The sequence below is a fragment of the Myxocyprinus asiaticus genome, chromosome 22 (genome assembly GCF_019703515.2).
Source record: "Myxocyprinus asiaticus isolate MX2 ecotype Aquarium Trade chromosome 22, UBuf_Myxa_2, whole genome shotgun sequence".
Taxonomy (NCBI): Eukaryota; Metazoa; Chordata; class Actinopteri; order Cypriniformes; family Catostomidae; genus Myxocyprinus; species Myxocyprinus asiaticus.
The window spans coordinates 27034700-27057397 of NC_059365.1; the positions used below are offsets into that span (position 1 = coordinate 27034700).

Genomic DNA, 22698 nt, shown 5'->3' on the forward strand with positions numbered 1-22698 from the left:
TTCTTGAAGGAGTGTTATTCCACAAAACAAACTCCAGTCGCTAGGCGAAACCAACACAAAAAGAAATTATAGCGTGGAACTTTGAACTTTAAGGCATTTTAACTTTGAAATACACCGGGGATTCTTATTAGGAAATGCTTTCGCTACACTGCTTCCAGCTGCTCATTCAAACAAATAAGAGATATAAAATGTGCACTCCTACAATAATCTATGTTTTACAATATCAGGGCTCCAGAATAAAAAAATTACTTAGGAGCCATTGGCTCCTAAACTGAAACATTAAGGAGCCAAATGGCTGTTTTTAGTAGCCAAATCACAGATTTTCTCGATTTAGATTGCTGTTCAGAAACAAGATAGAAAGCCAAAAAAAAGGAAGTCAGCTGATAACCCATTCATCGAAGGTTTAATAAACAGTTGATATAGTTGAGAAGATACGTTTGCATTCCCTTTTGTCTCATAAATGTTCACACCCCTTTCATAATTTATACAAATATAAGAGATAAAGATTTTTTTTTATTATTTAGTACAGCTCTTCAAGATTTTACATTACAGATGTTTACATACAGTATGCATATATTAGTGTGTTGTCTTCTTGAGCATCAATGAATGTTTGCACCTTGTGTAATAGTTGTGTACAAGTCCCTCATGTTTGCACTCCCAGTTGTGAGCTCACTCACGGCTGATTCGCTGAGATAGTGAATCTGATTCAAACCAACCTGAGCTCCTGAGTTTAAACCCTCAGCTCTTTTCGGGTGATTCATGAAAAAGATTCGGTTCAAAAGAGTAATTTGTTCACGATTCTCTCGCGCTGGGTTTGTTGTTGTTGCACGCGGTGCAGAAACAGAACGGTGTAAAGTGGCTCGAGGCACTCTGGTGGTGCACGCTCTAAAGATGTATTCAGTAACTCGCAAGATGATTATATGACAAAACCGCATATGAACGCACATGACCCGACTATCACCAGTGGTGACTAGATTTTAAGTTATTGTTGCAATCAATTATGTTTGGTCGACCATTTTAGTCTGACTGGAGCTCTGTATAAACAATTAAAAGTAAACATTGTCATATTTCATCATCACTATATCATTACCATCAACAGTTGATCTTTAGTGATCGCTTGTCATAAAATTTCCGATATGGCCTAATGATTGTGAACTGCTCCGCAACAGCTGGAAACACTCACAAGCCCCTGCGTGCTTGAAGAAATACAACATTGCCGCATTTTCACTTTGAAGGATGCAGCACATACATTTGTTTAATTAAATCGGATTTTTTTATGTTTGATAACCGCATTAGGTCATATCACGATTCCTGTCTTTCCGCTCCCAAATTTAAGACCTCTTTAAATAAAAATTAAGACTTTTGTTGTATCATGTAAGATATTTAAGTCTTTTGAAGACATTACATTTTGGAAAACTGAATTTAAGACATTTTAAGACATTTTAAGGATTCATGGGAACGCTGAGGGTGTTTACATTGAAATTTCTAAAAACTGAGGAAAAAAAGAGAGGCTGGGGCTGAAGTGCATTGCATTGCAGACACAAGGCAGCTAGATGTTCGTTCCCTCAAGTGTCTTGGAGGACAATAAGACTCAAATGACACAGTAAGGGATGTCCCAATAACAATTTTTTTTTTTTAGACAGAGTACAAGTACAGATACTTTTTTTTGGTACGCACCGATACCGAGTCCGATACCTGTTTTTTTTGTTTGTTTTTTTTTTTTCTGAACTGCATATCAACAGTTTTTCAATTTTATCAACAAAATGGTGTTTAACTAATACATTCATTAAAACTTTAATCAAATGAAAGTATATCAATTCATTTTCAACATGATATTTGTAACAGGTAAAGGATGGGCAAGGGGGAGGCAGGAACTGGCTGAACAATCAATATAAACTTTTAATGCATAAATTAACTTAAACAATGAACTTAAACAAACATAAACAGACACAAATGCAATGCGGCCGTGTGCGTCTCTCGCTCTCTCTCACTGGTGTCTCTGGCCGCCCCTTATATCGCTCTCCCACTGATCAGCTGATTCAGCTCCGTCTGTGCTCCATCAGGCCAGGTTACACCCTCTTCCTCGTCACACTCCTCTCCCGCCCGATTCAGGTCAGGGCACCACCGGTCTGACTAAAACCCCCCTATGCAGAGCATCTCTTTTCTCGGTATGGAGTTGACTCGGTCACTCTCATGGCACATCTTATGACTGAGCGTGCACAGTCAGTGCCTCAACCATGCAGCGGATGCGCTCTCATGGTAGATAACACTTCACGGGGTGTGGAGATTCCACCCCCACCTAGTCCAGCTGATTTGGGAGAGATTTGGGGAGGCGTAGGTAGACCTGTTTGCCTCCCGAGAGTCCTCTCACTGCCCCCTTTGGTACTCTCTGTTCGAGGCTCCCCTCAGCACAGATGCCTTGGCGCACAGCTGGCCTCGGGGGCTACGCAAGTATGCGTTTCCTCCATTGAGCCTCATTGCACAAACTCTGTGCAAAGTCAGGGAGGATGGGCAGCAAGTCCTGTTCGTTGCACTGTACTGGCCAAACCGGACTTGGTTCTAAGATCTGATGCTCCTGGCAGTAGCCCCTCCCTGGTGCATTCCCCTGAGGCAGGACCTTCTCACTCAGGGGCAGGGCACGCTCCGGCACCCACGGCCAGACCTCTGGAGCCTCCACGTCCGGCTCCTGGACAGGACGCGGAAGACCTAGCGGACCTTCCGCCAGCTGTGGTAAATATGATCACTCAGGCCAGAGCCCCCTCTACGAGGCAGCTGTATGCCTTGAAGTGGCGTCTCTTCAACTCTTTGAGCCCCTAGAGCAGGCCGAGCTAAGCACTTTGTCACTGAAGATGGCCCTACTGGTGGCGCTCACTTCTATAAAGAGGGTGGGGGACCTACAGGTGCTCTCTGTCACCAGCGAATGCCTGGAGTTCGGGCCGGCACACTCTCACGTGATCTTGAGACCCTGGCCCAGTTACGTGCCCAAAGTTCCCACCACTCCCTTTCAGGACCAGGTGGTGAACCTGCAAGTGCTCCCTTCAGAGGAGGAAGACCCGGCCTTGTCGTTTCTATGTCCAGTTCGCGCCCTGCACATCTATCTGGTCCGCACGCAGAGCTTCAGATGCTCAGAGCAGCTCTATGTCTGCTTTGGAGGGCAGTAGAAGGAGAAAGCTGTCTCCAAACAGAGGTTGGCCCATTGGATTGTGGATGCCATTTCCTTGGCTTACCAGTCACAAGACCTGACGTGCCCCTTGGGAGAATGGGCGCACTCCACTAGAGGTGTTGCATCCTCCTGGGCACTGGCAAGGGGGGCCTCTCTAGCAGACATATGCAGAGCTGTGGGTTGGGCTACACCCAATACCTTTTCGAGGTTTTACAACCTACGCATAGGACCGGTTTCATCCCGAGTGTTACGGGGTAACAGCAGGTAGACTGGAAAGCCGGTTGGGTGTACCGCTTGCATTTATGCCTTTCCCCTTTTTCAAGGTGATAATGTGCGCTATTTTGTCCACAACAGTTCCCCGTAACTGGTGAAACCTGGACGCCTCTTTAATTCTTAAGCACTGTTCGGTGACGAACTCGGCGGAGGAGTGATGCCACCAGGCCCTGTACTCGTGGTATGCCCCTTTTCAGGTGAGCCCGTGTACTCGGTCTCAGTGCTCCATACATGCTCCATCCCCTCTGGGTAATCCCGTGTGACGTGTTTCCACTGTTCGGTTTCCCCTCAGGTGAACCCTGTGTTTCCCCTCATCTGCTTCAGCCACTGTTGCTGTGTACTCTCTCCATAGATAGGGTCTTCCTGGTGGCATCATTCCATATGTGAACTTCCCCGTTGGTAAGTCCATGTGAGGTAATCTCCACATGCTGACCTCCCTCCGGTAGGATGTGGTCTCCATAGTGCCCTCCCTCCTGGAGAGGGAAGAGCACTTCCCAGCATTATTCCAGAAGGTGCTTGGCAGGAAATTGCTTAACAGCAAATATCAGGAAAGGCCACCGCCTGTAGCATCCTTGAGTAAGTGCCTCCTCCCCCCTTAACGGGACTAGGGAGACACCTTACCTAAGTTGCCAGAAGGTCACAACGTGGTCGAGTGCTTGCTGCGAGGCACGCAGCAGCTTGCTCGTGTCCACTCTTCCATACCTCGTGACACGGTTCAGCATCTGCGGCGTTTCCTATAGGAACCCCTAGTGTCAGTACATCGACACAACATCGAGTGAGTGACAGACGGGGAATGTCTAGGTTACTAGTGTAACCTCTGTTCCCTGATGGAGGGAACGAGACGTTGTGTCCCTCCTGTCGCGGCGCTGAACCAGCCGCTGACATGGCCGGGACTCTCTATCGGCTCCTCAGCATAAATCTGAATGAGTAGTGCATGCCATCTCCTTTTATACCTGTATGACCGGGGTGGAGAGTGGCATGAAAATTCCACTCACCAATTCTCATTGGCCTTTTCTATTTTAAGCAAAGGTGATTGGGGCTCTCAAGATCGAACCCCTAGTGTCACTACATCGACACAATGTCTCGTTCCCTCCATCAGGGAACAGAGGTTACACTAGTAACCTAGACTTTTTTATACAGAGCTAATGATATTTCATATCCCCTAAACTACCCCTAAACCTAACCCTTACTGAAAATACTGTTGTTTTCAGGTGATTTCAGTGATAGGGGGCATTAGGGAGCATTTGTCTCCACAATATAGCCAAAACCTGACCCCCACACACATACTGATTTAATGGTTACTTATATTTTCACGTTTTCCGAAGCATACTATGCTATACTACTATATATACTGACCCGAATCACACCTTTACCCTAGCCCTGAAAGAAAACTTTTCGTATTTTTAGAATTAAAAAAAGGTATTTGCTTTATTTATTAATAAATTTTTCAAGTGTGGACATCCCCAAAATTTCCCAAAAGAAAGGTTTTGTCAGATTTAGTTCACTTTCAAGGACAGTTTTGTTCCTAAATTATAGCCAATTATGTTCACACATGTAAACCCATAGATCTAGCCAGCAGACTGTCTTGAACATGCCATGTACAATTCAGCACGATTCAGTCCCCACCTGTGTGAACACCCTGAGCCCATACCCACTTTTTCCATAAAAAACAATCACAAAAAAACCCATCCCATCATTGCAGGATCTTCAGTCAATCTCCCTCTTTCTGCCCTATTGTAAAGCATCACAGTCTCCTGCAGTGCAGATGTGTGTAAGCCCCCTCAGTTTAAGCCCATGATAAGGGAGGATTTACTGGCAGATAGATAGTGATTGACGCAGCTCACACAAGGTCAGCTCACCTAAATGAGGGCTCACAGAGGATGCTGTCTATGATAAAAAACTGTGCTTTAATGTGTGTTAGTGAACGTATGTGGGTGCCTACGCAAACATGGTTGAATGTGTGGGTGTTCCAGCAATCTCTTCACAAGCAATCATGCACACTTTTAACTTACCATTATGTTCTACATTGAAGATAAGAACTTTCTTTTCACATATCCACCTTACTCAGACCTGCCCCTTTTCAGTGCTCTGCTATTCCGAATTTTGTCATCTAACTTCCTGTTTTCATTGAAGCTACTGAGAAGAGTCAATCAAAATGGATTATGTGTGGGAGCACAAAAAGTATTTTTCATCAAGAGTTGATGGTGTGAGTCTACACCAACCCTTTACTATGTAAAAATTCTCATGAGGTGTTTTTTCTGTCACTGTAAATGTTGGACCTGTCACTGGACCTGGCAGATCACATTCAGCTATGACACACTGCACTTTTTCATGATACAAGCGTTTCATTGTTAAACGTGTAATTCTGCTTAATCTTTAGGTTTCAACTCGTTAATAATTTGGTTTAAAATGTGTAGTTGACATGAAATTTCAAACAGGACAGCTCATATTATTTTACATGCAAGTTCATTACATAAAGGAAATTACATTTACTTTTAAAATTAATTTGTCACCCCACATTTTTAAGAGGCATAAATGCGATGATAATTGTTCTAAACGGAATATATATATATATATATGTGTGAAGGTAGAATCTTTTTTTATGAATGAAGTACTCTTGTTTTAAAATCTCCCCGCTCTACTTCCAGTTGTTATTACATTCCCTGAACACTTTAAAATACTCATGATAACTTTTGACAACTCTATAACCTGTAAATCCACTTCAATAGCTAATTACACATTGACACCAACACCACAGTAATCTATACAGAATACACTAGACCGGAAGATCAAAGACAAAATTCTTAAGATAGCTGCGCACTAGATTCTCTGGCGCATAAGGTGAATATGATTGTACAGTATATATGTTACTTTTTGAATTTAAACAATAAAACAGGGCTTGTGACACTGTGTCTACACTTCTACAACATACAGTAACTAGACCACTGCCAATATAATACATTAAGCTATCTACACTGCAAGAACCGAAACATCTAAACAGAGGTACTGTATTAGTTCTTGCAAGCAAATTGTCACAAAGACTAACATTTGTCCACAGCAGTAAATACTATTTCCACCTGCAAGCCAAACATAATTCTACTTTTCTAGAAAAGAAAGAACCTCAGCCAGCTGACAGTGAGAAAAAGTCTCACAAAAGTAATATTCCTGCACAACTAGTGGCATCAAATGGAACTGCCATTGGTTAAACAAGAAGCTGACATGTAAGAATTTATTTTGAAAGCACAACAATGCCACAGTGTTTATACTCTTCAGGGAAATCAGCCTACAGTATGAATGGCTTACTTAAGGCTCGGTCAGATTTACTTTTTCAGAAATAAAGTCATATCAATGGGAATTCACGTAATCAGGAATTTCGTCTGATGGACTTCCTGTGGCAAATCAATTTCCCAACACAAATAAAGCTGTTCAGCTGTGACTTCAATTTGTAGGTGAACCCAGAAGGCTAATTCACCATGGGTTCCCTCTGGATATTCCTATGGGTTTTTATAATGGGTTTTTTCAACTTATAAGTAAAATAAGGTCTGTGGTAAACATTACTTGATGATATATGGACGTTTTGTTCTACAACATAAATTACACACTTTTTTGTCTCAAACAACAATTTTGAAGCTGCCATGTGTTTTTTTGTTTGTTTTTTTTTTTTTTTTTTTTTTATTAAATACAACTTCAAAATTCACATTTGAGGTATGACTAATTTATATTGGTAATTTATATTGTAGAACAAACATCCATATATGTCCATATATCGTCAAGTAATGTTTATCACAGACCTTATTGTACTCATAAGTTGAAAAATCCATAATAAAAACCCATAGGAAAATCCGGCGGAATTCTCTTCCAGGTTTTTGGACTACAACCTAAACAGCTTTATTCTGCATAGAGTTCAAGTTTTTGTGAACTTTGACAAGTGTTGACCAATAGGAAGTTGCATGGTTTGGAAGTGGCCTCTGTGTAGGCATTGCTTTGTACACAGGCATTGTCTGAATAGTCAAGGAACTGAATTAACAGGAAAATCATTTTAGTGGTGAGTTTCACAGTGTAAAGTAAAGGATAAACAAGAGACTGCATCACAAGTAGTTTTTCCGGGTTACACAGTCACTTTACATCCCTTCGCACCTTCTTTGCATAAAAAAAAATAACATAAAGCAGCTTAAAAAAATTTAGCATTGTTAGTTACTTTTTTTTTTGGAATAAAGGCCCGTTTGCACCAAGAATGATAACGATAAAGACACAGAGGAACAATATAATTGGGATCATTTACAGAGCGATTTATTTTGCAGCTGGTGAATGATAAAAACATTGACAGCCATTTAAAATCCATTCAACTTTAAAGGGCTTGAGCCGCAACATGCACTTATTTTCAAAATAACACATTGATACCAGCATTGGATCACCACATCACACACATGAAATGGAAGATCCTGCTCAAGAACCGGCAATGTTTCTTCTGCATTCTTCTTCAGTATTAACAGAGATGAGATTATGAAAAGCTAACGCAAGCTGGTAGCATAAAATTACCTCAGGTATCCAGCGCTAATGTAAACAACATTGCCTTGTCTCCTTTGAAGTTGTATCCATTTGTTTTTCTTTTGGGGTCTTTGCAAAACATACAGCAGTAACAGGTCATCTACATCATTTTCTTAGCTGTAAACCTACCTGCAGCACGTGCTTAGAATAAGCATTATGTTGTTGGTGTGGATGCTAAGTTATCATTATAGTTGTCGCTGTAGTTATTATTCTTGGTGTGACACAATGGGCCTTAACACAATAATGCAACACATTACACTCAAAAGTTCACCATAGACAAAGCAAAGTGAGGAAAATAGCAAAAAGTGAAAAAAGAGAGAGTAGAAAAGGAGACAGTCCATTTGAACTGGTCTTTAGAAACCATCAAGTCTTGTCAAGCACAAAGCCAGCCTCTTGAGGCTCTCCACATTAGGCTTTGTAAAGGGAATATGCTTAACCCTCAGGGGTCGACGGACGCGCCGGCGCGTACTGCTGGATTTTTCCGCATAACAGCGGAAACAATTTAAAATACTCCATCATTTTTGGGCATACAGCTAAGTGTAAGACATCATTAGAAACTATAAAGGGTCTACTTTTATTTGTGAACACTCACAATAACAACAAAACCTTGTGCTTTTGTAAAATAAATAAAATAAACAGGGTGCGCTTTCAGCCATCTCTGTCTCCGCGAGCATCTTTCTGAAACACGTCACAAAAATGAACTGAAACTCCACGAATATTTATCAGACAAACATGAAACATATGTCTAAAGAAAGCTTAAAATGTCTACTTTTAAATAAAACAATTCACACTTAAAACAAATATTCCCCTGCAATGTAATCTGTATGAAACAAAGCGATGTACAGTTTCTCTTGCTCAACTCATTATCGCTAATGTGATCACACCCACCAACAGAGCGCGCTATTCAAACGGTAATGTGCTGAGGCGGTCTATGCAAATATGCAAATGGTAAACGCCCCCACAACAATGCCTTAAAAAACATCAAGTTTCATCATCAGATTCATTCACTTTCCTGCGCGTTTGGAAGATGGCACACTACACAGGTGAGGAAGCTCTACAGATGTTCCTGGATAGTGACGAAGAGTTCACATTTTCCTCAGAAGAAGAGCGGGAATCTGACGATGAACGTTTACATTTTGAAGAGTGACTTGATCCAGCCGAGGATACAATTCCGGATGAGTAAGTCATTTAGTTTTACTTACATATTTATTGACATGCTATTTTATATAAACGTACATATTTTACTAGTTGGACTATTTCCAGACTTGCCAGCCAGTATTCAGAGTATTGAAATTTGAAATATGTCCTAATAGGCAAGTTTTAGTTACATTTAAATGTTGTTTCGGCTAAAGCAGGTATTTAAATTGTATGCTGTATGATATAAATATGATGTGTAATTTGATATAAAAATAATATGAATGTTTAGATTATATTTTAACTAGTGTTTATGCTGCCTCATTATCATCAATAAAGCTTGTGCTTGCAAATATCTGTTTGGGTGTAAATGTGTAAAATGTGCTGTAAATATGCCCATATTAGAAAATCAGCACATTAGAATGATTTCTGAAGATCATGTGACACTGAAGACTGCAGTAATGATGCTGAAAATTCAGCTTTAATCACAGGAATAAATTGTATTTTACAATATATTCAAATAGAAAACAGTTATTTTAAATTGTAAAAATATTTCACAATATCACTGTTTTTGCTGTATTTTGGATCAAATAAATGCAGCCTCGGTGAGCAGAAGAGACTTCTTTTAAAAACATTTAAAAATCTTACAGATCTATAAACTTTTATACAGTAGTGTAGTTCTAAAGTTTTTAAGTAAAGTCTTTATGTAAAGAAAATGTATAGTCAGATTACTTCTTTTAACTTAAACTTGAGTTTGTTAAGGGAAGATTTGGGGAGGGGTCTTTGTCTCCTCAGGTGTGAATCACATCAATATTCATGATCATCCACGCCTCCTCGCATATGGCCTTTCTAACACTAAAAGTGTCTTACAAAAGTTAAATGACTATATTGTTTTGTATGAATGAGTGATCAGGATGGTTTCACATCATTTTGTAGCAAAAACTCTAGGCTACAAGATCCAGATCTCAAAAGTCTTGTGAACAAATGTTTAGTATGTGATATATGGCCTTATTTTTGTGACTTACAATTTTTGTTATTTCAAAAACCATCCATAAACGTTATTTTCTCAAAAATACAAACATGTACATACATGTTGTTCACATATTATTGTAACCCAGTTTGTGCTGAATACAGTGTTATCAGACTTTAGCCATTAATATGTTTTTAAGCAACTGAAAAAAGCATAAATGTCAAGGCATGCCAAAACTTCTCCAGGGCCCAAAACACCCTCAGACCCCAGAGGGTTAAAAGACACCAAAGGCTATTGGCTTATTCACAAAGGTCTCAAAATTTGTAACCTCATAGGCAAACCTGACACATAGCCAAGCTGGAACCTCTCAAATGAGTCGTATTCCTTTCAAGAGCAAAAACAAAACAAAAAAACACCTCCCTGCATATTTAAGCAGATCTTGGAGCTTGGAGAAATGACCTCAGTCTGGAAAGCCTAGGAACTGTCGACAAACAGATCACACCTTGTCTCCCTCCTCTGTCTCTCAAGTGAAAAAGGATGCAATTTGCACTTGAAATAAATTACCCAGCTGTGAGGACGTGATTGACGTGGCGACAGGATCCTATTGTCCGAGGCAGTGTGTAGAAGGAGGGGGGAACACGTCCTCCAGAAGACAGGCACGGCCAGGAGAGTAGAGCGTTGATGAGAGGAAGTCCTGGTAATTTGCGTATCCTGGGACCTACAGGAAGAAGAGGATCATATCGTCACCCTACTGCCAGAGAGAAGATGTTATAGACTAAAGTAAACAATCAAACATTTGCTCATTGCTTTTTCCTTGAATCCCTTGTTGGAGCTAGGCCGAATGCCAATGCAACGACCCACAAAGGGACCTACACTTACACTACAGCCACAGCAGCCTGGAAAACTGAGCTCTCCCACCTCTATGGTGCTTGACAGGAGGTTGTGGGCCCAGGCCTCCTGGTTGCGCTCTTCTGGCTAATCAGAGGAGGCTCTCTTATCAGGGGACAGCACGCTCCATCCACATAAGCCCAGCAGCCAGCCGAGCTAACACATGGCCGATGGCAGGAAAGTGGGGTAGACGAAGAGCGAATGCCTATGAGTGTCGCCAGCCAAGCCGAAATATTCATTACTTCCTGGACGTGCTCTCGAACCACAAACAGCTCCAAGCTCGGCCTAAGGTCTGCCACCTGGGCTGTTATGAAAGCAGAGTTTCTTTTTAAACTCTACAGTCTCTTCATCACCTGACCTTTACGGGTGTTGATTGGTGCAAATCCTATTTTGATGGTAGAAAAGACAACTGGGTTGCCGAATGGTCGACGGGATGGGGTTCCGGCCATGTCAGGGCCTCGTTAAGATGTGTCACTCATTCAGAAATCAGTCTGCACAGAGTACATGGCTGAGCAAAAAAATTAATTCGTTCAAAACTGAGCCATAAAAGTTTAATTTACAGCCAGAATGTAGGCAGGTAGTTACTACACAAAGCAAAGAGATGGCTTTTGTGACACCAAGCTCTGTTTTAGTGAGCCAATATGTGCAGAGACTCTCAAAATGAGTGCAGGAACTAGCAGCAGTTCCTGAGGGCTTTCTGCTTCACCTCTTCTGGTTAACAAGCAACAAGAAGCCATTAATTTTAACATCCACCAGGAAAAAATTCTATGAACTGATTTTTGTGTTCATTACAATATAGCATTGAATCATGCCTTTTAGTGTGATCTATATGGTGGTACAGTATGTGTAAGATTCTATCCATTACATTGAACATGAAGCCACAAACGGCACAAAAAAAAGAGGTCAAAAGACTTGAAGACTCAAACATGTCCTGTTCGTCTCAGTTCTCCACCTCTGCTCCATCCCTGAGCATTCAGCCAGCTGAAATGAGAGCATTTTAAAACCCAGCTGCACATTCTCACCAACAGAAAATCTCAAGTGGCCTGGAAGTGAGGCTTGGAAAAAGAAATGGTTGGAAGACTGAAAGATAGAGAGAGCTTAAGAGAGAGTGAGAGAGAGAATGTGTTAGAGTCACAACAGTGAAAAACTCTCAGGCTGTGTATCGGCCTCCACCAAACTGTGCCACAAAGGACCAACAGCGTTTAGTCACGAAGTGCACAAACAGAGCGCTTGTCACTTTAAGTAGGGCACCATGCTGAAGTGCATTTACCACACAACCTTATCCATCATTCACCATGCTAGCTCCTCTGTCATTCCCTCTGTGCCCTGATAATGAACCATTTTGTCACTAGGAATTGGGAGCGTTCATTCAGATAAACTTCAAAATGGCTTCAGGACCATGAAATGGTTGTGATGGTGGGTCAAATCAAATCAAGTCAGATTTATTTATGGTGAAGATTGCCACAAAACCGTTTTAGAGGGAATTAGGCCTAAACTAAAGTTAGTAATGCGAAAATGGCTAGAAAAAGCTTTGTGTCTTTTTATTTTCAGGCTATTTCAGGCATTAGAACATCAGTCGACGACAGTGGGCGTCACCTTTCAAAGCAGGACGGCCTCTGCAGTCAAATCTCCCTCAATACTGCCATACAATTGCAGACAATCCACAATACTTTGTGTTTACACCAGTGGTCCAAGTTCTGATATACTGTAAAATATTAAAAAACACGGCTTAAATAACCGTATATATACTGCAGCATTGACATACACCCACATCATCACACATATACAGTATATTCACAGGTGTTTTAATGAGACAAATTTACAAACTGCATAGCCACTTAAAGAATGACACTTAAAGGAATATTTTGGGTTCAATACAAGTTAAGCTCAAATGATAGCATTTATGGCATAATATTGATTACCACAAACATTTATTTTGACTTGCTCTTTCTTTAAAAAAAAAAAAAGCAAGTAAAAATCTGGGTTCTAGGGCACTTACAATGGAAGTTAATGGGATCAATCTGTAAATGTTAAAATACTCACTGTTTCAAAAGTATAGCCACAAGATATAAACAATACGTGTGTTAACATGATTTTAGTGTGATAAAATCACTTACTAACCTTCTCTGTGAAAATTATAGCCAATTTTACAACTACGTTGCCATGACAGTGTAATGTCAACTAACCCTAAAACGACAGAAAAAACGACGATTTACATAACTTTTCAGATCAATTAATATTAATATGTGCTTTTATAAAATTATAAGCTTCACAATCTGCCTTTAAGTCATCCAAAAATTGGCCCCATTCACTTTCATTGAAAGTGCCTCACTATAACCTTGATTTTTGCTTTTTTTTTTAAAGAAAAGTAGCGATGAGTCAAAATTATTTTTTGTAATCAACATTATGCCACAAATGCTGTCAATTGAGATTAACTTGTATTCAACCCGGAACATCCCTTTAATACCTATCATATAAAAGCCTGAAAAGAATGACCTATTAACTGTTATATAGGCATTATATTGCATTTGCCACACTCAAACACACCTCCACACTTTGTCATTGAAAGGCTTCTCAATAACTACAGATGTCCTTATGTCCTCCTCCACTTCATACATGCCACACCAGTGTATTATTCATGCTTTGCACACAGAGATGGAGCTTTATCGGAGGGGGTTAAGCAAGCAGAGTACTCAGTTACAGAGCCAGAGGTGTGACCCGCCCGGCATTTGCACATTTTTCCCACAGATTTACGCAGAGCTCCACTGTACCCGGCAGGCTACGCTACACAGCACGTACAAAGAGAAAAACAAGAAAAGCTTGGCGGAGCTGGGTAATGAAAGTACTAGCTTTATCATCTCAGATTTGCTCAACCATTACAAGCTCTGATGTCTCCATAATAGTATTGGAGAGGATAATGGTATGATAGGCCACCATTTCAATGCAGTTTGCAGTATTGCCAACTGGAGCATGGCAAAGGAAAATAGTCAATCTGATCATGCTGATTTCACTGTTTGAAGGCTATGAAACTCAATTGCACGTTTATGGGCTCAATAATATTTATGATGCCACACTGTGTTATTAAAACTGAATCCAGTTAACACAAACATGGAAATGTAACATTAAAATGCATATGTAATCACATTACATACGATAAAAAGTATAGCCACAACTTGTGTTAACATTATATAAGTGTGCTAAAATCGCTTACAAATCTTAATCTTAAAACAGCAAGTTCCCCAGATGCACTCAAATAAGACACCTTTTCTCCCTGTGCAATTTCATATGTATCAAATCTGATTTGAATATTCAAGACTTGGTGTACAGCTACAGCATTTGCATATTTGTGCCATTTACTGTTCATACATTCCAAGTCAAAGATTTTATTACATCAACCGCAAGTACTCGCACATCACAGAACAGTACTTTTTGTCAAGTCTCTCCAAAGCAATGGCCCATCAACTGTGTTCCTGTAGAAAAACAGCTTTAATCGGTTTCGGCTCCTCTGTGAATATGTGCAGTTATGGTCTTTGAGCAGTGAGGCTGATGGCCGCTACTTTCCACATCTAAAACCATGCCGCCAATAAATATGGGGAGAGTGATGCACTTCAGTGTGTATACAGCCCCATTATCAGGCCTGTAATCACACTTTCTTTTTCCCTAATGGAGTTTTGGTCGACTCGTGTTTGTTCTCTCATGCAGGTCGGTGGAAATACATCATGCTAATATTCTGGGTGATATTGATCTATGACTAGTCAATATTGCCTTTCAGGAGATAAACAACAAACCATACCAACACATGCAGAAAACTGATATGTTTGTTAAAGGGGAAACTCTAGGATGGAGGCAACAGCCAAATCATTTAATAAAAAATGTAACACAACTATAGCCCAAACAGTAAGGTGATCGATAAACTCTGTGTGTGGTGGAGGGGGGGGGGGGGGGGCAGGTTTGGGTGGTTTACGAAGACATTTTTTTAGGTTACAAACTGGTAATTACAAGGGTATTATGCTATAAATGTGGTTTATGAGAACATTTCTAGTGTCCCCATAATTTAAATTGCTTAAAAAATATACTAAATGGAAAAAAATTGAAAATGCAGAAAGTTTTGTGTGAGGGTTAGGTTTAGGGGTAGGGTTAGGATTAGGGGATATAATCTATAGTTCGTACAGTATAAAAATCATTATGTGTATGGAGAGTCCTCATAAGGATAGCCACACCAACGTGTGTGTGTGTGTGTGTGTGTGTGTGTGTGTGTGTGTGTGTGTGTGTGTGTGTGTGAATGAAACTGTGCTCAGCCAGAACTCATATCAACAGGAAAGGTCTCCAATAAAAATCAAGCTATTGTTTTGTATAATCAAATTATTGTATTATACAGTAAATTAGATCTAATTATGGTTAATTTATGTTCACTATAAGCAAATTGATCACACAGGCTCCAGGAAAAATACTTTGTTGGACTCAAAGCTTTGAATGAACTATATAGAACTGCTTTAAAGAATCCATAAATCATCTGTGTTTAGATAATGTGTTTTGCTGGGAAGGAAGTTAAGGGTTCAGTTGATCTGTCTCATCCATCTGGAGGCTTTGGACCATTTGACAGCACACTTGGCCCAGCTTCTTTCATGAGCAGATGTCTTAAAACGCCGAAGCTGGAGTCATTCATACAAATGGGTACCACTTAGTGATAAACTATCTGTACATATAATTAAGAGGTAAGGTAAGACAAAAACTGTTTCAATCAGGGCATTTATTTTAAGACATTTCAACACTATAATTTATATAAGAGAAACAGGGACTGACTATATGCTAAACATTTGAGATCCTAAACCACCTGAGAAACTAAACCATTTATTCTTTTCAAAACTGATTAAGGGATCATTCTCAGAAAATGGTTTCATTTGTGCCTAAAAATTCATTGTCAATTTCAGATGTCATTTGAAAAGGTGACTACTGAAACTTTGCAAGATATCATATTTTCCCAACCTCAGACCTAAAGTACCATAGCCTTAACCTCCATAATTAAATGGGGGAATCAAATAGGGACATGCACTTTTCAACGGCTTATTACTAAATTGTTACCCTCAATGCTATAATATGTGGTTACACATAAAGCCTCTAAAATTTATTTATATATTTACATTTATATACAGTACATATTTAAAATGTGTAAGAACTATATTTTCTCCATAAAAAAAGTATTGGCTGTTGTAATCATAGTACCACATGAACTTACAAAATGTATATCAGTGTAAGTTTTTTGCTGGCATGGTGTACAATACACTACTAAGAACCATGGTGTGGTAACTTGGTGTTAAATATGTATTTTAATTCATAGGTCTCTGGGGGGCATTATTCTCTGATGGAGAATAAACACAATCAGCCGGGAGAGGGATAAGGTGGATCCGGAGCTGCAGTTTGAGAGAGAGAGATGCACAAAGACTGTCTATGTGTGTGTGCCTTTGTGTTTATACGTAGCTGGCTGAAAAGCAGTGCGTGTTTTTGTTTTGTTATGCACTGAAAAGTGTTTATTAAATGTCTGATGTGGATTGTTCACCCGGTCCCCGCTTCTTCCTTTCCACATTGAGAACCTGATTTGCCACAGTCTCATTAATGTTGCTTTCATTAGGCTACTATGAAAATTGTTAATACTTTATAATTACTGTAATTATTAAACTAATACATACATAATACACAATAAACTGTTAAGCATTGTATAGCTCATATGAGTGAAGTAATGGTCACATTCACACATTATGTTGTATTACCATATATAGCCTACATAAGAATTAATGGTTATTTGTTTTATATGTGTACTATTATGTGCTTTGCTGTTTATAGCAAAATTGTTTTCCTACTTAGGAATATAAATTTAAATGATTTTATATCATATTACGAGAAAAAGGCACCACCGACAGCAGTAAAAGGCACAAAAAAAAAAGACCTTTGATATAATCACTGGACACATTTGTCCAGCATCTGCGAAGAGCCACAAAAACTAGCATGGGTGCAATAACATGCTGTATTTTCACAAAGTTTAATTGCATATGTTAAATTTAAATTGGTTTCTTAAATGAAGCTTCACATTGTCTTTGTGTTTGTATTTGAGTTGCCACATTATGCAATAGACTGGCATGTCTCAAGGTCAATATTAGGTCAAAAATGGCAAAAAAGAAACAGCTTTCTCTAGAAACTCATCAGTCAATCATTGTTTTGAGGAATGAAGGCTATACAATGCTTGAAATTGCCAAAAAACTGAAGATTTCATACAAAGGTGTACACTACAGTCTTCAAAGACAAAGGACAACTGACTCTAGCAAGGACAGAAATAGATGTGGAAGGCCAGATGTACAAGTAAACAAGAGGATAAGTACATCAGAGTCTCTAGTTTGAGAAATAGACGCCTCATGTGTCCTCAGCTGACAGCTTCATTGAATTCTACCCGCTGAACACCAGTTTCATGTACAACAGTAAAGAGAAGACTCAGGGGTGCAGGCCTTATGGGAAGAATTGCAAAGAAAAAGCCACTTTTGAAACAGAAAAAGAAAAAGTTAGAGTGGGCAAAGAAACACAGACATTGGACAACAGATAATTGGAAAAGAGTGTTATGGATCTTAACCCCATTGAGCTTTTGTGGGATCAGCTAGACTGTAAGGTGCGTGAGAAGTGCCCGACAAGACAGCCACATCTATGGCAAGTGCTACAGGAAGCGTGGGGTGAAATGTCACCTGAGTATCTGGACAAACTGACAGCTAGAATACCAAGAATCTGCAAAGATGTCATTGCTGCACGTGGAAGATTTTTTGATGAGAACTCTTTGAAGTAGTTTAAGAAGTTCTAAGAAATTATTCACGTTATTAATGTCCTGACTATACATTGTGATCAGCTGAATGCCACTTTGGTGAATAAAAGTACCAATTTCTTTCCATAAGAGCAAAATCTGTTCATTATTCAAACATTCTGGCCACCAGTGTGTATCTATATCTTTACATTTAGCAGGGAAATAAATTTACAGTGCAAGTTATGGTTCCTCAAGGGATGCTAGTGCATCAGCATTAGATGCTGTAAATGTCCCGTCCCTTAATGAAACGGAAAATATGATTGGTTGGCAAATATCCAGTCGCGTCTGAAATGAATGTTCTGATTGGTGGATCAGCTTAGTCAGATTCTGTATTGCCTGTAACATCAGTTACACTCCCGCCTACCGCTGCTCCGTGCACATTTAGAGAGAATCTCTGTACACTATTTAAAATAAAATAAAAAAACACAATTCACTCAATGGTGCTGTGGCATCGAATTAGTAGACTGAAAAAGTTTCAGGTACGTATCATCACATATGCAAAATCCTAAGAAAGATAGGTGGGCATACGGCATATGCCTGCGTATGCCCTAGACTACACTACTGCCTTTAATCAAACTTTACAGTAAGATAAATATATTTGATCAAACACCACTTGCAAGGCAAGTAAAAGATGAGTGATGAGCTATATCTGTACCTGCAAAAAACAAATGAATCAAATATTCAAGAGAACATAAACTCACAGTCACTCGACGCCACTGATAACAGCCGCAACAAGCACTCATTAAAATTAGTGCTGTCAATTGATAAAAATTCTTAAGCGCAATTAATCCCATAATTTTTCATAGTTAATCGTGACTAATTCCAGACTTTGAAGTGCTGAAATTTTACTCTATATATTTTTTTTTCCTGTCAATACGCACTTATTTCCTACTTAAGAAAAAAACAAAACAATATGTAACAATAATTTTTTATTTACATTTTCCAAACAAGGCCTTCCACAGTATAATGATAGAAATGCATTTCTATCATTATTTACAAATTCAGGTAACATTAAAAGTTTCACTAAGTCTAAGTGGGAGGTTGACTAATTGAAAGAACTAGTCTCCCCACAGGTTGCATATTCATTGCAATGGGTATTAAATCTCTTAAACTCTCTTAAACACAGACTGTGGCTATCCGCTTTGCTGCAGCATTTATGAGCCACATAATGATTCACTTTGTGATTTTGATTGAGTGTGTGTTGTTAAGTCAGTGTAGTGTCTCTGGGCAGCTACGTCACAAAGGTTCCACCCTGCTCCAACCAGTGTACATGCTGGATTATGCTTAATAAATGGTAAATGCATTAAACTCTATTAAAAAAATATGAAAGCATTAAACAAATTTTTTTTTTTTTTTTTTTTTTTTTTTTGCAATTTACATTTTTATTGATTCATCTATTAAATAAATAACAGCAAAACATATACATACAGAATCAATACTTAACCCTCACTGAATCTTAACACATCCCCAAAAGACATGGGTTGTGTCTCCATCTTCTGATTGACATCGCCACCAAGTGGGTGTGTCTTTAAGACCAAGCCTATGCAATCTAGAGGGGGTCCAGTAGACTCTATGTAAAATCTTAAATTGCATAAGGCGAACCCTTGCATCTCTAGATGCAGACTTGACGTTTTTTAGAATCCTAGCCCACTCTCCCACTCAATACACTGATGCCTCATGACCTTTTTCAAAAGCAGTAATCACCACTCCCAGAGTATCTGCTGCTTTAGGGGGGTGTAAACTACTCCCAAAAACAGTACAGAGCAGGGGGCGCAGCTATAAATACTTATAGAACTGAGATCTGGAAATCCCAAAAATTTGAACCAAACTTTGAAAGGATCTCAACAATCCACACTCATATATTGTCACCGAGTGTAGTAACCCCCCTAACAATCCACTCTGACCAGCAAAAAGGGGACTTGTTGATACATAATTTGTAATACATATGTTTTACAAATATATTACATTACATTTATTGCATTACATATTTGTAATACATTTTACATAGTTTATTTTGGTGAGTGTGTATATCGCGCTAAACGCGTGTTTGAATGCCGCACTGCAACAGCTGGCTGATCAAATCACAGACACGGAACAACAATACCCGGACTCAGTTATTATTATTCTTGGGGATTTTAACAAAGCAAACCTCACATGTGAACTGCCCAAATACAAACAGCACATTACATGCCCCACCAGAGACAGGAACATACTGGATCATTGCTACACAACAATAAAGGATGCATATCGCTCTGTCCCTAGAGCAGCTTTGGGACTATCTGATCACTGTCTGGTTCATCTTCTTCCAACCTACAGACAGAAATTAAAATCTGCTAAACCTGTATTAAGGACTGTAAAGAGATGGACCAACGAAGCAGAGCTGGAACTACAAGCCTGCTTTGACTGCACTGATTGGAGTGTTTATGAGGCTGCAGACACCAATCTGGACGAGCTCACAGATACTGTTACATCATATATCAGTTTTTGTGAGGATATTTGCATTCCTACTAGGAATTATTTAACATTTAACAATGACAAACCATGGTTTACAGCGGAACTCAGGCAGCTTCGTCAGGCCAAAGAGGATGCTTACAGAGTTGGGGATAAAGTCTTGTACAATCAGGCCAGGAACACACTGAATAAGGGAATCAGAGTGGCTAAAAGAAGATACTCTGAGAAGCTGAAAAACAAGTTTTCAGCTAACGACCCTGCATCAGTGTGGAGTGGCATGAAACAACTTACGAATTACAGGACTCCTGCCCCCAACCCTGTGGTGGACCAACAACTGGCTGACGACCTGAATGTGTTCTACTGTAGATTTGAAAGGCCCAATCTCACACCCCACACCCACTCTGACCTTCACTTCACACAAACACCAACACCTCCTGCAACCCCCCTCCTCCCCCCTCCTGCTACTCAACCTGCACTTAAGATCTGTGAAGATGATGTGAGCTGCGTCTTTCGACAACAAAGGATAAGGAAAGTACAGGGCCCAGATGGCATTTCACCTGCATGTCTTAGATCCTGTGCTAACCAGCTGGCCCCCATCTTCACACATATCTTCAATAAATCACTGGAGCAGTGTGAAGTCCCATGCTGCTTCAAATGTTCCACTATCATCCCCATCCCAAAGAAACCAAAAATCACAGGACTTAATGACTACAGACCTGTCGCCCTGACATCTGTGTTCAAGAAATCATTTGAGAGACTGGTGTTGGCCCACCTGAAGAACATCACTGGACCCTTTCTAGATCCCCTTCAATTTGCTTATCGAGCAAACAGGTCTGTGGATGATGCAGTCAACATGGGATTGCATCATATCCTGCAACATCTGGACAGACCAGGGACATATGCAAGGATCCTTTTTGTGGACTTCAGTTCGGCTTTCAAAACCATCATCCCAGCTATACTCCAGAATAAATTACACCAACTCTCTGTTCCCATGCCTATCTGTCAGTGGATTACCAGCTTTCTGATGGACAGGCAGCAGCTTGTGAGACAGGGGAAACTCACTTCCAGCACCTGTTCAATCAGCACTGGTGGCCCCCCAGGGATGTGTGCTCTCCCCACTACTCTTCTCCCTCTACACCAATGACTGCATTGCCAAGGACCCCTCTGTCAAGCTCCTGAAGTTTGCAGATGACCCCATTGTCATCAGCCTTTTCCGAGATGACAATGAGTCTGCATACAGAAGGGAGGTTAAACAGCTGGCTGTCTGGTGCAGTCAAAACAACCTTGAGCTGAACACGCTCAAAACGGTGGAGATGATTGTGGATTTTAGGAGGAACACCCCAACACTGACACCCCTCACCAATCTAATCAGCACCGTGGCAGCAGCGGAGTCATTCAGGTTCCTGGGCACTGCCATCTCACAGGACCTGAAGTGGTAGACCCACATTGACTCCATTGTAAAAAAGGCCCAGCAGAGGTTGTACTTCCTTCACCAGCTGAGGAAATTCAACCTGCCACAGGCGCTGCTGATACAGTTCTACTCAGCAGTCATTGAGTCTGTCCACTGCACTTCAATAACTGTCTGGTTTAGTTCAGCTACGAAATCACACATCAGAAGACTACAAAGGACAGTTCGGACTGCTGAGAGGATTATTGGTTGCCCTCTGCCTCCCCTTCAAGAACTATACATTTCCAGAGTGAGGAAAAAGGCTGGAAAAATCACTCTGGACCCCGCTCACCCTGCCCACTACCTTTTTGAACTGTTGCCTTCTGGCCTACGCTTCAGAGCTCTGAAAAACAGAACCGTCAGGCACAGGAACAGTTTTTTTCCCTCAGGCTATCCATATCATGAACAGTTAAATTGCCCTATTGAGCAATAACTATGTGCAATACACAGTTTAGTCTTTCTTATATTTATCCAACACATCCAACCTCTTCTGCCATTTCATTCCTCTGAAAAAAAAAAACATTTGCACTGTACATAACAGATTTGTATTTACACTGTACATAACAGATTGTATTAGCTTTGCACTACCCATGTGTATGTATGTACAGTGCATCTGGAAAGTATTCACAGCGCTTCACTTTTTCCACATTTTGTTATGTTATAGCCTTATTCCAAAATGGATTCAATTAATTATTTTCCTCAAAATTCTACAAACAATACCCCATAATGACAACGTGAAAGAAGTTAGTTTGAAATCTTTGCAAATTTATTTAATAATAAAAATAATGCATTTAATCCATTTTGGAATAAGGCTGTAACATAACAAAATGTGGAAAAAGTGAAGCGCTGTGAATACTTTCCGGATGCACTGTATATGTGTGTCTGTTCGTATGTGTATAATTATTTTTTATTTTTTATTATTATCTATGTCTTGCTGCTGTTTTTGTATTGTTTTTGTATTGTTGTACACTGGAAGCTCCTGC

The 22698-nt window shown here is 40.0% G+C and overlaps 1 pseudogene; it reads right to left on the minus strand.

Annotated features, from left to right (window-relative positions):
• LOC127412666 (dystrophin-related protein 2-like) overlaps positions 1-22698 on the minus strand; it is a 222590-nt pseudogene that overhangs the window by 142633 nt on the left and 57259 nt on the right.